Source organism: Mustela putorius, unplaced genomic scaffold (genome assembly GCF_011764305.1).
Source record: "Mustela putorius furo isolate JIRA1106 unplaced genomic scaffold, ASM1176430v1.1 tig00537227_pilon_pilon_pilon, whole genome shotgun sequence".
Classification (NCBI taxonomy): Eukaryota; Metazoa; Chordata; class Mammalia; order Carnivora; family Mustelidae; genus Mustela; species Mustela putorius.
Window position 1 is genome coordinate 39,300,187 of NW_025422368.1, and position 17,990 is coordinate 39,318,176.

Sequence of the window (17,990 nt, forward strand, 5' to 3'; positions counted from 1 at the left end):
GTCCAAAGCTGGAAGAACTCCATATGTCCTTCAATATGAGTGAGGATGAACACTGAGATATAACTACTACTTAGTATTCAGAGATAATGGGTCATGAGCTATTAATATCAGTGAATGTTAACTGCATATTGCTAACTGAAAGTTGTCAGCCTGAACAGGCTATATATTGAATTATTAAATTTACATGACCTTCAGAAAAAGTAAAAAACTATAGGACAGAAAGCAAAAAGGTCATGACCTTAGATTCTAAGGGAGAGGAAAGTTTAAAAGGTGAGACACAATTTGGGGGTGGACGATAAACCAATTCTGTGTGATAAGAGTACTGATGAATACATTAGACCATGAACTTGTCAAAACCATTACAACTTCATTGCACAAAGAGTGAAACTTAATGTAAAAAAAAAAAAAAGTTTTAAAATTCATTAGATGGTTCGTGGTTCCAAAGATGTAAAGCAAACTAGAAGAAAAGAATCTAATTGTATCAAAATATAGGACATAATCTCACTAAAAGGCAGAAGTACAAGGTAGTCCTCTAAAGAACTTTGGAAATGAATAAAGAGTCTAAGGCTATATATAAGAAAAGCTGTACAAAAACTCTGTATTAGTCAGTAAAGCTGGTTTGTTTGTTTGTTTTTTAAGATTTTATTACTTATTTGACAGACAGAAATCACAAGCAGGCAGAGAGGCAGGCAGAGAGAGAGGAGGAAGCAGGCTCCCTGCTGAGCAGAGAGCCCGATCCCAGGACTCTGAGATCATGACCTGAGCTAAAGGCAGAGGCTTTAACCCACTAAGCCATCCAGGTACCCAGTAAAGCTGTTTCTTATCAAGTACTGATTAACAGTTATGACACTGGTATACTTAAAGACTAGAATTGAACTATTATGTAAATGCATGAAAGATGGTGGCACTCAGATTCTCACTGTTGGAATGGGAGAATAAGCAAAGAGGAAAAGGGCTAGAATGAAATATGTGCATTGGAGTTGGAGGTGTGAGGGTAGACTTGTGCTTAGCTTAGAAAAGACACCAATGGATAAATACAGGCGTGGCATCCTCATAATGGTGGAGTAAGTGTTTTATACTACCTTTTCCCTACATAACAATTGAGACAACCACCTATGGACAAGGAAGACTTTCTGGAAATCCTGGGATCCATTGGGGAAGTTTCAGCACGTTGGTAGCAGCCAAAAAAATACAAGATGGAGGCATGGAAACCGGTAATGGTTCATTTTACCCATGTCACCCATTTCCTAAACCAGCACAGCTCAGTGTTAAGAGAAGCTTTTTCAGTCCATGATTTCTTTCATGGGGAAAAGAATGTGTGAATAGTACACAGCTTCTCCATCAGGGCAAAACATGGCCTAAGAGTCGCATTTCTCTTTTGACCTATCCAGAATACTGAGTACTGAATTTCATGACTTAGAAGCAGTGAGGGGTTAGGAAAAGGACAGCTAGGGCATAGTGGATGTACTAGATGGAAGCAGATTCTGCTAAACGTGTCACAGACACCATCAGGAAGCCCCCAGTGAGTCACAGGGGACATCTAGAATGCAGATCCCAGAGGGCTCACTGGCACTCCCAGCAGCAGCAAGAGTTTCACGGAGGGCTGGTGAGTGTGTTCACGAAGCTAGACCAAATCTGTGGGCCTGGAAGAGTACCTGGTAGAGTACCACAATCTTGAGCATGGCCACCATTCTAGGGCAAGCAAAATGAAGACCGTCCACAACAGGTCTGGCTTTATGGTATTGAGAAACAGCTTTATTAGAGGATTGAGGGCAGACACATGACCTTTACGAATTCTGACATACAAGGTGGCAAAAAGTATTCAGCAGGTGTATCTATAAGAAAAGCCTGGGAAAACCTCAGAATCTCTAGCAGGACTGGCAAGGTGTTTCTCTCAGCTAGTTAGTGAGGACTACTTGGGGTAACTGCTTCTTCAACTGTGAAGTCAGCAATGCAACTTCAAGGAACATGCAAAAAATCAACAAAAACATGACAGCACCAAAAGAACACAATAATTTTCCAGGAATCAACCACAAAGAAATGAAGATCAATGATATACCTGATAAAAAATTCAAAATAGTTGTTTTACGGAATCTCAATGATCTACAAGAATTTTTCTCAGTTTTTGTTACTAATTTATATAACTACCCATAATTAAAACCTGCGTATCGATTTATGGTAGAAAAATGTGTAAAATCATCGTCAGTATACATACTTATACTTGTTCAGCTTCACAAATGAGGTTTCCCTTTTCCTGGAGCTTTAATTGTAGCTCATTCACGTGCTGTATGATCATAATTGGTTTTGTTTTGTTGTTTTGTGTTTGATTACTGGATAGTAGGAAAGCATTCCTTCTGTTTTAAGAAAATTTTCATTTGAAATTAAACATATGGCAAATCTTTGTAAAACTCCTCTAGCGCTGAGCCAAGGAGCATTAGCAAAGAACATAGGATCATTAAATTTGCTGTCTTCTAAACTTAGGGAAGAGTCAGAGAATATGCACATATATACTACAAGATGTTAACAACTCTATCCATGATATTTTTAACACATTCAGCTTCAAAAAACTTCATACAGATATTTTCCACATTATTGTACAATGGAATGAAGCAACAAAGAAGAGTCTCTTGTTTGAAAATGTCAATAAATTTGAATTTGACCCCTCCCAAATAATAAAGATAACACAATGAAATCAAACTGCAAAGTTGAACAGAAATAATTTTTTAAAGATTTTATTTATTTATTTGACAGAGAGAGAGAGATACAAGCAGACAGAGTGGCAGGCAGAGAGAGAGGGGGAAGCAGGCTCCCTGCCAAGCAGAGAGCCTGATGAAGGGCTCGATCCCAGGACACTGAGATCATGACCTGAGCAGAAGGCAGAGGCTTTAACCCACTGAACCACTCAGGTGCCCCAAACAGAAATAATTTTTGAAGAACCAAACAAATTCTGGAGCTGAAGAATACAGTGAGTGAAATGAAAAATGTAATTAAAAGCATCAAAAGCATGCTTCTCAAGCAGAAAAAAAGATTATGTCAAGTAGCAGCAAGATCTTTGTATTTCTTCAATGGAGAACAAACAAAAAAGATTGAAGAAAGCCAGCATGAACCATGGAATATCATGGAAGATAAGTTGGAATCTCAGAAGGAAAATAGAGGGAGAAAGGAACAGAAACCTTGAGGATATAATAGCTGAGGACTTCTCAATATGGGGAGGTATCTAGACACCCAAATTCATTAAGATAATATGTCATCCTCAAATTTCAAACTAAAATGATTGTCTCCAAAAACCACTATTGTACATTTTTGTGTGAAATCAAAGACAAAGGGAATATTTTAAGCAGCAAGACCAGTCAGAGGAAATTCTTATAGAAGGGAATCCCCTTAAGGCTACTATTAGATTTCTTGGAAGAAACTTTGCAGATTAAGAGTGGAATGTTAGAGTCAAAGGACTGGGGCTGCGGGTAGGAGGAAGGCGGGGAGGGGACCTTGTCACCAAAATACTTTATCCTGCAAAGTTGTCCTTCAGAAGTAGTGGTAAGATAAAGACATTCCCAAACAAAAGCTCAGGGAGATAATCACCACGGTTACCTGCCTTTTGAAAAAGGCAGAACGGAATTTTCCAAGCTGAAATGAAACGACATTAACTAGAAATATGAAAATATGTGAAGGTATGAAAACATGTGAAGGTATAAAATCACAATCAACTCAGAATACTCTAATAATGCAGTGTGTTAATTTGTGGTATGTCAGTTAACCCTACTGTAAGGGTTAAAGGAAAAAGTACTGCAAATGTCTAAACTGCAGTAATTTGAATGGTTATGCAATAAAAATATATAAGTTGCAACATTAAAAGCATAAAGGAAGAGTAAATGACTAGAGTTTTTAAATGTAACTGAAGTTGTTAGCCTATCATAGGCCATTATAACCATGGATTTATGTTTACCACAAACCTCAAGTTTGGAGTAGGTTTAAAAAAAAAAAAAGATTAAGAGAAGTGAATCAAAGCATACCACTATGGAAAATCCTAAATTCACATAGGAGGACAAGAACGGAAGAAAGGAACAACAGAATCACACAACCTTACCTACAAGCCTTTACCTATCATTAACTCTTTAAATATAAAAGGATTAAATTATTTAATCAGAAGAGGAGCAAACTATGTGCTGCCTAAAAGAAACTCATTTCAGCTTTAGGAGACATAAAGGCTCAAAGTAAAGTTATGGAGAAAGATATTCCACGCACATGGAAACCTAAAGAGAGCAGGAATAGCTATACTTACTTAAGAATAACAAAAAAAAAAAAAAAAACGGGGGGGGTGCCTAGGTGGCTCAGTGGGTTAAAGCCTCTGCCTTTGGCTTGGGTCATGATCCCAAGGTGCTGGGATCAAGCCCCACATTGGGCTCTCTGCTCCATGGAGAGCCTGCTTCCCCTCTCTCTCTGCCTACCTCTCGACCTACTTGTGGTCTCTGTCAAATAAATAAATAAAATCTAAAAAAACAAAACAAACAAACAAAAAAACTTCAAGTCAAAACCAGTAACGAGAAAAAAAGCTAATGAGATAAGGAAGACCATATTACAGATAAGTGGGTCATTCATCAAGGATATCTACCAATTCTAAATATAGATGAACGCTACATCAGAGTACCTAAATATATTAAGAAAATACTGATATTAAAAGAGAAATAGATAGCAATAAAAACATGATACTTTCAACAATAGACAGATTATCCTAAAAAATTCATAAGGAAATTTGTCAGCACTTTGGTTTAGAATAAATGACCTTAACGGATATATAGAGGACATTTCTACCAACAGCAGCAGAATATAGATTCTCAAGTGAAAAGGGAACATTATTCAAGTCAATGGATACAAACTATGTTTTCTGACCACAGTGACATGACACTAGAAATCAATAACTGGAGGAAAGATGAAAAATTTACAAGTGTGTAGAAATGAAACACACTCATGAAGAACCAGTGTGTCAAAGGAAAAAAATGAAAAAACTAGTTAAAAACTATCTTGAGATAAAAAGTAGAAACATAACAAACCATAAATTATGGGAGGTAGAAAAAGCAATTCTATGGGGGAAGTTTATAAAGATCATAAATAGACAACCCGACTGTACATTTCAAGGAGCTAGGAAAAAGAACAAAGTAAGCCCAAAGTTAGGAAAATAAGAAGATCAGAGCGAAGTAAATAAGAACCAGAACAACAACATACAGCTGGTTTTATGAAAGATGAAACTGACACACATTTAGGTAGACTTAAAAAAAAGAAGGAAAAATCAAATTGAGAAATAAAAGTGGTGATATTACAGTTGATAGAAAAGATCCTAAGAGATTTCCATAAGCAATTATAGGCTAACAAATATAGAACCTATTAAGAGTCAATCATTAAAGGAAAAAAATCCAAACAGACCTGTAAGGATGAAGAAGAATAAAGCAATAATTAAAACCTCTCAACAGGGGTGCCTCGGTGGCTCAGTGGGTTAAGGCCTCTGACTTCAGCTCAGGTCATGATCCAAGGGTCCTGGGATCAAGCCCCACATCGGGCTCTCTGCTCACTCTCTGCTCAGCCAGGAGCCTACTTCCTCCTCTCTCTCTGCCTGCCTCTCTGCCTACTTGTGATTTCTCTCTGTCAAATAAATAAATAAATAAAATCTTAAACAAACAAACAAAACACCTTTCAACAAATGAAAGCCGAGGACCAGATGGTTTCTTCGGTGAATTCTTGCAACAGTTTCAGAAGTACCACAACCATAAAATGAGTTTGGGAATGTTCCCTACTCCTCAAATTTTGGGGGCCAGCATTACCTTGATACCAAAGCCAAATAAGCTAAAAGAAACTATAGACCAATATCCCTGCTAACTATAAATGCAAAAATGTTAGCAAAATGCTATCAAATAAAATTTAACAGCATATTAAAAGGATTATACTCCACAATAGAGTGGGACTTACCCCTGGGATACAAAAATGATTCAGCATATGCAAACCAATAAATGTGATAAACCATTTGACAAAAATTCAACATCCATTCATAATAAAAATGCTAAGACAAGGGGTGCCTGGGTGGCTCAGTGGGTTAAAGCCTCTGCCTTCTGCTCAGGTCATGGCCCCAGAGTCCTGGGATCAAGTCCTGCATCCGGCTCTCTGCTTGGCAGGGAGTCTGCTTACTCTTCTCTCTTTCTGTCTCTCACTGCCTCTCTGCCTACTTGTGATCTCTCTAGAGAGAGAGATCAAATAAATAAATAAAATCTTTTTTAAAAAATGCTAGACAAATTGGGTATAGAAGGAACATATAATAAACACTGTAGCAGACAAGTCCACAGGTAACATATACTCACTTAAAAATAGGAAATCCAGTCTTCTAAAATCATGAATGAGACACGGAGACTCCTATTCCAACGTAGTCCTGAAAGTCCTAGCAAGAACATTCAGACAAGAAAAAGAAATTCAAAAGGGAGAAGTAAAATTGCTTAGTTGCAGATAACATGATCTTATATGTGGGAAATTCTAACACACCACTGAAAATTGTTAGAACTAATAAATGTATTTTCAATGAAGTCGAAGAATACAAAACATAGAGAAATCAGTTGTATTTCTATACACTTACAACAAAATATTTGAAAAAGAAAACAGTCTCATTCACAATGCCATCTAGAAGAGAAAAAAAATTACATAGCGTTGTATTTCACTAAGAGGATGAAAGCGCCGTATACTGAGAAAAAAACTTTGATGAAAGACAGAAATACTCATGAAAGAAACTGAAGAAGACACAAAGAAATGGAAAAAACATTCCATGCTCAGGGGTTGGAAGAACAAATACTGTGAAAATGTCTATACTATCTAGAGCAGTCTACATATTTAATGCAATTCCTATCAAAAGACCATCAACTTTTCTCAAGGAAATGGAACCAATAATCCTAAAATTTGTATGGAACCAGAAAAGACCCCAAATAGCCAGAAGAATGTTGAAAAAGGAAAGCAAAGCTGGTGGCACCACAATTCCAGACTTCAAGCTCTATTACAAAGCTGTAAAAATCAAGACAGTATGGTACTGGCACAAAAACAGACACACGGATCAGTGGAACAGACTAGAGAGCTCAGAAATAGACCCTCAACTGTGGTCAGCTAATCTTTGACAAAGCAGGGAAGAATGTCCAATAGAAAAAAAGACAGTTTCTTCAACAAATGGTATTCAGAAAATTGGACAGCCACATGCAGAAGAATGAAACTGGACAATTTCCTTACACCATACACAAAAATAGATGCAAAATGGATGAAAGACCTCAATGTGAGACAGGAATTCATCAAAATCCTTAAGGGGAACACAGGCAGCAACGTCTTCAACTTCAGCCACAGCAACTTCTTAGACACATCACCAAAGGCAAGGGAAGCAAGGGCAAAGATGAACTGGTGGGGCTTCATCAAGATCAAAAGCTTTTGCACAGTGAAGGAAACAGTCAACAAAACCAAAAGACTGTTGACAGAATGGGAGAAGATATTTTCAAATGACCTTTCAGATGAGGGGCTAGTATCCAAGATCTACACAGAACTGCTCAAACTCAATACCCAAAGAACAAATAATCCAATCAAGAAATGGACAGAAGACATGAACAGACATATTGGCAAAGAATACATCCAAATGGCCAACAGACACATGAAAAAGTGCTCAGCATCACTCAGGGAAATACAAATCAAAACCACAATGAGATACCACTTCGCACCAGTCAGAATGGCTAAAATTAACAAGTCAGGAAACGGCAGATGTTGGTGAGGATGCAGGGAAAGGGGAACACTCCTATACTGCTGGTAGGAATGCAAGCTGGTGCAGCCACTTTGGAAAACAGTATGGAGGTTCCTCAAAAAGCTGAAAATAGAGCTACCCTATGACCCAGGTATTGCACTACTGGGCATTTACCCCAAAGATACAGATGTGGTGCTCCAAAGGGGCATGTGCATCCGAATGTCTGTAGCAGCAATGTCCACAATAGCCAAACTATGGAAAGAGCCTAGATGTCCATCAATAGATAAATGGATAAAGAAGATGATGTGTATATATATGACAGAGCATTATGCAGCCATCAAACACCCACCACCACCCCCGCCAAAATCTTGCCACTTGTAATGACATGGATGGAACTAGAGAGTTTTATACAGAGAAAAACAATTATCCTAGGATCTCACTGATATGAGGAATATGAGAACCAAGACAGGATAATAGGGGAAGGGAGGGAAAAATGAAACAAAACAAAACCAGAAAGGGAGAGAAACCATAAAAGACTCTTAATCTCAGGAAAGAAACTGAGAGTTGCTAGAGGGGAGGGCACCAAGAGGCACCCACAATTCTCTGTGAATTGTGTAAGACCAATGAATCACAAACTTGTACCCACAAAACAAATACTACATTATATGATAGTAAAAACAAAAATCACATCACTCCTGTTAGAATGGCTCTTACCAAGAAGACATTAGTTAAGTGCTGATAAGCATGTGGAGAAAAGGGAACTTTTCAACCACTATGGAAACTAGTATGGAGGTTCATCAAAAACATTAAAAGTAGAACTACTATATAATCTAGCAATCCCACTTATGGGTATATACGATAAGGAAATGAAATCAGTATCTTAAAAAGAGTATCTATATCCCACATTCATGAAAACATTATTCACAAGAGTCAAGACCAGAAAAGACCTAAGTGTCCACTAATGGATATCCATTGATGACTAAAGAAAATATATAGATGTATACATACACATACTATATCTATCAATCTTACCTGTGTATCTATCTATATAATGCAGTATTATTCAGCAATAGAAATTCTGCCATTTGTGGCAACACGGATAGAATATGCAGACAGACATATGCTAAGTGAAGTAAGTCAGACAGAGATTGGAATTGTGGCTGCCAGGGGCTGGAAGCTGGGGAAAATGAGGAGAAATTCATCAAAGGTCTAAACTTCCACTTATGAGGATTGAATGTATAATGTGGAGTCTATAGTGAACAATACTTTATTATATGTTTGAATGTTGTTAAGAGTAGAGCTTAAATATTATCACCACAAAAAGGAAATGGTAATTATGTGAGATAACAGAACTGCTAATGAACCCTATTGTGGTAATCATTTTGCAAAATATACATGTATCAAATCATCACATTGTACAACTTTAATTAGTGCAATTTTATATGTAAATTATATATTAATAAACTTGGAAAAAAGAATGATCGGTAAGTTTCATACACGTTTTACCATACACACACATTTCTTAACTCTGTAAACTACTAGCCTCTAGAAGCAACAGTACCCCTCAACAACAAGCATGCACTGTGTTCTAATTTAGATTTTTAATACCATTTATAACAAAAGGAACTAAGGCTCCTTAGAAAAATGACTACTCTAGAGTTAATGCAGGGAATATTCAAGACGATTTCATGTCAGAAACTAAGAAAGTGCTTAAAAACAAAACCAACTGATATATGTCAAAGGGGGCATAAGAGCCAACTGATAGAACTTTCAGGGGTCAAAATGAAACTTCTGTAATACAAAATATTTGATTAAAGTTCAAGTTAGAAAATGAATATCTCTTAGCCTGTACTGAAATTAAGAGAATAGATTATAAATTGGTAAAAACAGACAAGTATCCTGAGCAAGAGAATTCCAATTAATGCATGTAGATTCTGCTACCTCAAGCAACTGTGGCATAACTCCCAAGCCCTTAAAACTGGTGTACATAGTGATCTTTTTTGAAATAGGACAGTATGGAAGGAGAGGGGAAAATAATATTCCTATGTCAAAATCTGAAAAACACTCCTTCAACTATGACCAAACTTAACACTCATAATGACCTAATGCGTTGATAACCTACATTCTTCCATACAAAGCGATGAGAACTCCATTTTATGTCTATGCTCTTCTTCCCAAAAACCCTTCCCAGTCTAAGCATGAAAAACATCTCAGAAAATTCCCAGTTGAGGGAAACTGTAAAATACCTGATCAGGAATCCTACAGACTAGCACACCAAGGAAATCAATGCAAGAAATGGATTCAGTTACTGATGCAGTGTTCACGCAGATTGTGTTCATTAGCTGTATCAAGTGTACTTAGGAGGGGAAACTAGGTGTGTGGACTATGTAGAAATAATTATTTTTGCAACCTTTCTGCTCCTTTGAAACTCTTTTTGAAAAGTTTATTGTTATGCAATGCAAAAACAAGTACTATGAATAAAAGTCTAGAAGAATGTTATCAAACTCCTCTTTGGATTTTTCCTTTCAAAAATATACTTTGATAAAAATCTTTAAAAAAAAAAAAAAAAGAGTGCCTGGGTGGCTTAGTGGGTTAAGCCACTGCCTTCGGCTCAGGTCATGATCCCAGGGTCCTGGGATCGAGCCCCCGGCATCGGGCTCTCTGCTCAGCAGGGAGCCTGCTTCTCCCTCTCTCTGCCTGCCTGTCTACTTGTGATCTCTGTGTAGTGTGAACACTATTTTCTGTCATAAAGGCATCTGTATCTCAGTATATATATTTATCATTCAATAAATATATGTTTATCTTTCATTCTTATAAGCCTAGTGATAAAGAATAACACATAATCACACACTGATAATCATTTTATGGAAATTGAAATGATAAAAATCTGCACAGTGTACTGTGGATACCTACATGAGTAAATAAAACTGAGAAGTTAACCTGTGAATTATATTTGAACTGATAAATCAGGATCAACCACATGTAGAAAAAAGAAGGAGGTTATGCATTTTATTTTTTTAAAGATTTTATTTCTTCATTAGAGAGCATAAGCAGAGGGAGGTGCAAAAGGAGAGGGAGAAGCAGACCCCCCACTAAGCTGGGAGCACAAAGCCAGAGCCAGACACTCAGCCTCATCCACGCCCTCAACTCAGTCCCCCAACCGCTGACAGCTCTCCCTGGGGTCTTCAGATCAGTCCTGCCATGCCCTTAGTCCCTAATGCTAACCCTTGGATGGATTCTGAGAGGACCTTCCCCAAGGGCCTTGCTTAAAATCCCCAGGGACCGGGGACACAGGAGCAATACCAGATGACTCAGGCTGTCAGCCAGAAGGACACTATGCCATTTAGATCTTCAGAAAGGTTTCAGAGCAGGAGAAATGTGCATGCCCACCTCAGGCCATGCCCATATTTAGTGGACCTCATGATACAAACCCAGAGACAGCATTCACCCTGACCCATGCTCTCAACTCAGCCCTGGGAACACTCCCAAAAAGCACCTTTAGATCAGTCCTTCCATGCCTCTAGGTCCTAACCCTTGGTTGGGTTCTGAGGGGTCCATCCCTAGTGACCGCGCTCCTTAGGGCAGGAGTTCGGGACACCTGGGCAATAGCAGAGGACTCAGCCGGCCTCCTTGAAGGAAATTTTGCCCTTTGGAGCTCTAGAAAAGATTCGGTGCTGGACAAATCTGCATGCCCATCTGAGGCCACCCCCACTTTCACTGGCCCCCTGGATGCAAAGCTGAACCCTGAAGTTCTCTATTAACTCATCCCCCAGTAGAGACTGAAACACCCTGGGCATGCCTGACATGCCCCGAGGCCCATAGCTTAAACCGAGGCTAGGACTTCAGGCTTCTGTCCCCAGAGTCCCGGCATGCATGCCCTACGTGTTGGGGACACCTGAACAGTACCAGAGGGACTCCACCTGCCACCCAGAAGGAACCCATGCCAATTGGAAATCTGATAAGGATTCAGAGTAGGAGAAATCTGCATGTCCACCCGAAGCCAGGCCCACATTTACTGGACCACTGGACACAAATCCAGATCCTGACAGTCATCCTGACACACGCCCTCATCTCTGCTGTCCTGGGAAGCTCGCCAGTGCACCTTCACTTTGGTTCTGCCATGCCCTAGCCCCTAACATTTACACTAGGTTGTGTTCTGACAGGTCCATCCCCAAAGGTCTGCCTCTGATGTCCCAGGGAGTGCGGACAGCTGAGCAATGCCTGAGGACTAAGCCTGCAACACAGAAGAACACTGCCATTTAGAACACTGGAAAGAAATCTGAAGGAGAAATCTGAAGGCAAAGCTGGACCCACCCCAACAATCCTCCACTTTTGTTGACCCCCTGCAAACAAACTCTGAGCCCGGCCCTCCCCTTATCCCTAAACGAACCCAAATCCTAAATCCTAAACCATAACCCTATCTCCTCTAATGCCTAAGGAGAAGAAGAAACCTGGAGAATGCTAAAGGACAAGTTGGGCAGGTGGACACAGCTGAAGTGGGTCTGTGGTCTATTTTATAAGGTGGAACCTGTATTGATCTCCTCATTTCAGGTTATGTGGTGGTCTGCAAGACACTGTCCCCATTTGGGGTAAAACACACTGAAGCATCCCATCTGAGGTGGCAAATGTGGTTAAGAAATGACAGCTAGGGGGGTGCCTGGGTGGCTCAGTGGATTAAAGACTCTACCTTTGGCTCAGGTCATGATCCCTGGGTCTTGGGATCGAGCCCCACATTGGGCTCTCCGCTCAGCAGGGAGCCTGCTTCCCTTCCTCTCTCTGCCTGCCTCTCTGCCTACTTGTGATCTCTGTCTGTGAAATAAATAAATAAAATCTTAAAAAAAAAAAAAAAAGGAAAGAAAGAAATGACAGCTCAAGAACCTGAGTGTGGAGATAAAGCACATTTGTGCTGCTGTAACAAGCGGACTGCACAGTGAAATTACCACAGAGGAAATGATGACTCTTCCAAACATCCACATTAGCACCACATCACAGAAGCAGAGAGGATATAAGACATTGGAGTGGAGGCCAAGGGCTGCCAGATCCAGTTTGCCCACCATGGAGAAGCCACTCGCCCTTGCAGGAGGCCACATGTTAGCAAGAGACTTGTGGGAAGATTAAATCAGGGGGCCCCATGTCTTCACTGCAGTAGAAGCAGTGAGATTTGGAAGTTGGATTTGGAATTCCAATTCTCTACAACACTCCAACACAATCTGGTTAGAACTGTGAAGGGAAGCCTCAGTAAAGTAGACTAGGGATGCCAATAGAAGGGGAGGCTGGAAGGGAGAGCCTGCCGCTCAGTGTCCATGTGGCAGCGAACATGACCTGGCATGACCCTGACATAGACCCACACTTGGACCTCACCTAGCACTTAAGCCTGGCCCTGACCCCAATCAAAGACCCTAACCCTAGCCCCCAAACCATACAATGTTCACAAGAATCAAAAGATAGAAACTGCAAATAGCCAACAATGGTGAATGCATAAACAAAGCGTGCTGAAGGGTTTGAATTTGGGTTCAAGCTCAGGTTTCAGTCAGAGTTCTAGATCAGGGTTTAGGCTTAGGGTCAGGGTGAGGATTTAGAGTGAAGGGCAAGGAAACAGAGTTTAGGGCTTTAGGTTTATGATTTAGGGTTTAAAACTCAGGGCTTCTGGGATAAAGTTCAAGGTCGAATTTGGGGACTGGGTTTATGCTGGGATTTTGGTTCAGGGTTCATGGCTCGGAGTTCTGGTTTAGGGTTTGGGTTCATAGTTCAAGGCTTGGATCCAGGGCTCAGGTTCAGAGTCCAGGCTTCAGGTTCAACTTCAGGTTTGGGATTCAGGATTCCAGTTGGGGCTTTAAGGTCAGGTTAGGTTTCAGTGTTAAAGTTAGGGGTTAAGGTTAGGTTTAAGGATGACACATTTTCTTCACTTGTCATCATGGACACAAAATTTCTATCTGAACTTCCTAAATCTGAAATGCATTTCATCTGGGTGTCAAGAGCTGGTTTGTAACTTAGGATCCCAGTAACTCCCTACTGACAGCATTCTTGCACTACAGTCTCCCAGTCACCCAGAAGCAGCTTTTTGTCTTGGCCCAAACATACCCTGGGCAGAGAAGGCTGAGCTGGTGCCAAAGTTGGGATGACTTTACAATAGTAGAGCTGTGAAACAAAATATCAGGGAAATGTTCATGGAAAATAAAACAGGAGACAAGTACTTGGTCGATTCCTGATTCTTCCACAATAACAAAACCCAGTCTCCAATAGAATCTGATAATGTTGGGCACCTGGGTGGCTCAGTGGGTTAAGCCGCTGCCTTCGGCTCAGGTTATGATCTCAGGGTCCTGGGATCGAGTCCCGCATCGGGCTCTCTGCTCAGCAGGGAGCCTGCTTCCTCCTCTCTCTCTCTCTCTCTCTCTCTGCCTGCCTCTCTGCCTACTTGTGATCTCTCTCTCTGTCAAATAAATAAATAAATAAATAAATAAATAATCTTAAAAAAAAAAAAAAAAGAATCTGATAATGTTCCCTAGGAAGGCCTATGGTACTCATTACCAGTACTGAAAGAGGGCCCCCTCCCCTGCTTTAAACTAAGAAGCACAGCAGGATACATCCTGCTTTGTGTCAAAAATAAAATTTTATTATTTGGCTGTTCCAGTGTACAATTTGTGGAAGCACTAACATTTTCCTTTCTGGAATCCTCATCAACACGAGGGTAAAATGCAGGCAATGTTGTAATGCACTGCCCATTGGAATACCAAGTACAAGGAGGGCTTATCAGAAGAAATAAAAAGATATCGAATATGAAACTCAGAAAAAGCACCCTTGATGGGCACTTAATGAGGATCCCTAACCATAAGTTCTAACATCTCATCCTAGGGAATTCACCCATAAAAATCATCAGTAACAATAGCCTGCTGACCACTGTAACCACCTCACCATTGACCTCTAGACTTGTAATACACACTCCAACTGCTAGAGACACACTTCTCAGCAGCAGATAGGGACTTGCCCACTCCTAGGGGACCAACTCTTAAGGGGAAGCCAAAAAAATCCCACCCCTTGGAAATCCCAGCCATTAGGACACAGTCACAGAAACCACACCCAGAACTCAATAAAGGACAGACATCTCATGAAGAGGATGCTGCAAATCACCACCACTCCTAGAAGTAACTCTACAGTGAACTCCAGGTCTGTCCCCTGCCCCGGATTACACAGGGCACCGCATTCTTCAATACTCCATCCTCAGAACAAAACCGTGAACTGTCCTCATCAGTCCTGTGTGCAGGCTCACAGTGAACCCTGCGAAAGCCACACACCTTCTTGAGAGCACTCAGCCTCTCACGCCTATCCTAGCAGATGGAGGGTGGGGTCTCCCCGACTTCCATACCAACTAGAGAATACTTGGAACAAGTTTTGCCGTACTCCATGCAAAAGGCATATTCTTCATCTACAAAATGATGGATGCTGAAACACGAGGATTCCACTCACCTTTTTGAACCTAGATAAGTTGGAGCTACAGCTTAGCCAGAGCTATTATCCCCAACCCCCTACACACACACACACACACACACACGTACCCTTCCCTTGTGCACTCCAGACTTTTTTCATTCACCTTATTCATTCTCCCCTCAGTACAATAGTACTGAGGTGCTAGGGGCTAAGGCAGCACCTTGGACCCATTTACTATCAAAAATTAATATTCATTTTATTAACAGACCGTCCCAGAAGATCTTGCCACCACAGCCATTAAAAAAGTCATTATAACAGAGGTCCTAACAACCTGGGCCAATCTCCACGTCTCTACTCCCTGGCTCCAGGGATTGGCTCATCCATGGGCATATGACCTCGTCCCAACCAATGAGGTAGGAGGAACCTCAGGTCTCAGCCTGCAGAGCCAAGCATGGAGTGGACCACCCAGGCTTTTCCATCATGATTACAGAAGTGGTCTAGGCCAGGCCCATGCCAGTGCCACAAAGGGCCCAGGAAGCAGTGCTCCATAACAGTGCTGAGGGCTGAATCAGACAAGTCCTGAAGCCCACGTGAGATCCTCACACATATGAGATCCTCTGTTAACTCAGGAGAACCCTAAACATGCTCATGGTCTTGGCCTGAAAAATATAAGCATCTGTTCGATATACCCGTCAGGCAATGGGGACTTATTCAGCCAAACAATACCTACATGAGATTCAACCACAGACAAACATGTTGTGGGAAGCTCAATGCCTACAAAGAAATGGGGAGGAATTCCTGTGGCCTTCATTGTTGGCCCATTTCACTATCATCTTTTTTTCCTTTCAAGTGCAGGGACCAGGGTCAGCCAGGATAGATCCCAGTGTCTTCCCACTCTGCCACTGGAAAAAAAAAAAGAGCCCTCTGCCCCATCGTCCATCGTGTTCCAGATCTAGGGTGTGGGAAACACACCTATTGGCCAAATGGGACCTTGCCCCATATTCTCACAATCAAGTGTGTCTGGAACATTAGTTATGGATGGTCTGTGGCTGCTTTCAAGATACAATGCAAGAGTGGAGTCATTGCAAGACACCACATGGACTGCAGCACCTAACAGAAAATCTTTACAGAAGACTTCCCAGAAACATCTCTGCTGATCCCTGGTCTCAAAGATCCCAGGATCATGCCCCTTCTTTGAGTAGAACATAGCACCTTCTGGGTAAAATCTAATTTCATCACCCACAGAGGCAAGGGCTTCCATCCTTTTAGCCAGAACACCATCTCCATCCTCCTCTACTGACACCTGGAATGGCACGTCTACAGGTCTGCAGCCCAATGGGAATTCACTGTCGTTTATAGGGTAGTGATGCTCAGAAATGGAGGTGTAAGTCTGAACTTGTGAGGGTGAGCATGTGTTTCCTCTTTGATAGGCACAGTGTGCAAGAAGAATACAATACAGTAGCATGCCTTCTGTCCCACAGGAATGGCCATGCAATGTGGTTGCATAGTGATCTCAGAAGGAAGCCACTTTCATAAAACAAACTTCATCTGAAAGAACTTCCAAGTACCTTGTCCTGGACAGTAGGTTTCACCGAGGCTGGGGGCATATAGAGGGCCAGAGACTCCCCCTGCCCATCAAGGTTTTGAAGGATGCCTGCTTTTCCAGGACGAAAGATTCTGAAACCATTCATCCACCTGTCATCCAGCCAGGCATCTGAGAGAGATCTACTCCAAGCAGAAAGAACAGACCAAGAGACAGCAAATGACAGCCTTCTGTGACAAACACCATGACAGGGGATACTAAGGAGAACTGGGGTTGTGAAGGGTTGGTCAGATCTGGACGCAGGGAGCCCAGGAATGTTCTAGGAGGAAGTCACAGTTATGCCCTTGTGCGGCTACACTTGTCCGTGTGACCGGGCATTAGCCAGACCAGAAAAGATAGGGCAGCAAGGGGCGGTGTCCCTAAACTGTCTTCTGCAAGGCAAAAGTTCAGTAACAAAATTTCTTTCTGTACGATTTCATGTCACACACATCCGTGTGTCCCTAAAGCTGATCATGTAGAACATGAAATATGTAGTTGGCCATGGCTTTCGAACCTGAGGTGCCAGGGGCAGAGCACACTTGATCTTTCTTTTGGCTGCTTTCAGAGTAGGACGACTCTTCCTACCTTCATCTCCAACCCAAGTACAGGGAACAAAGCCAAAGCAGATCTGCACTTTGAAATGTCACAGAAATCTGCAAACCCAAGTTCTCACAGAAGCTAAAGGTTTAGGACCAGGGTGACAGAAAGGGGAGGCCGATAGCAAGGAACCAAAGAAACACGTGTTTCTTGTGCAAGCGAGCTGGCCCACCTCTCTACCTCGTGGAAGCAAGCCATGCCTGACAGGAGGGAGTCCCATCTGCACCTGGTCTGTTTGCTGCCCTTGAGCAGAGCAGATGATGGGCTCAGCTGGGTGTGGCTGTCAGGGGACGATGTCCAGCTGGTGAAAACATGAACACACTTTTCTCCCAAAAGAACATACAAGAGACCAAGAGACAAACGAAAAAGTGCTTCACATCAATAGCCATCAGGGAAATACAAATCAAAACCACAATGAGATACCAGCTTACAACAGCTGGCATAGCTAAAATCATCAAGGCAGGGAACAACAAATGTTGGCGAGGATGTGGGGAAAGGGAGACAGTCTTATACTCCTGGTGGGAATGCCAGCTTATACAGCCACTCTGCCAAATGTTATCCAGTTTCTTCAAGAATCTATAAATAGAGCTACCCTATGACCCAGCAATCTCTCTACTAGGTATTTACCCCCAAAATACA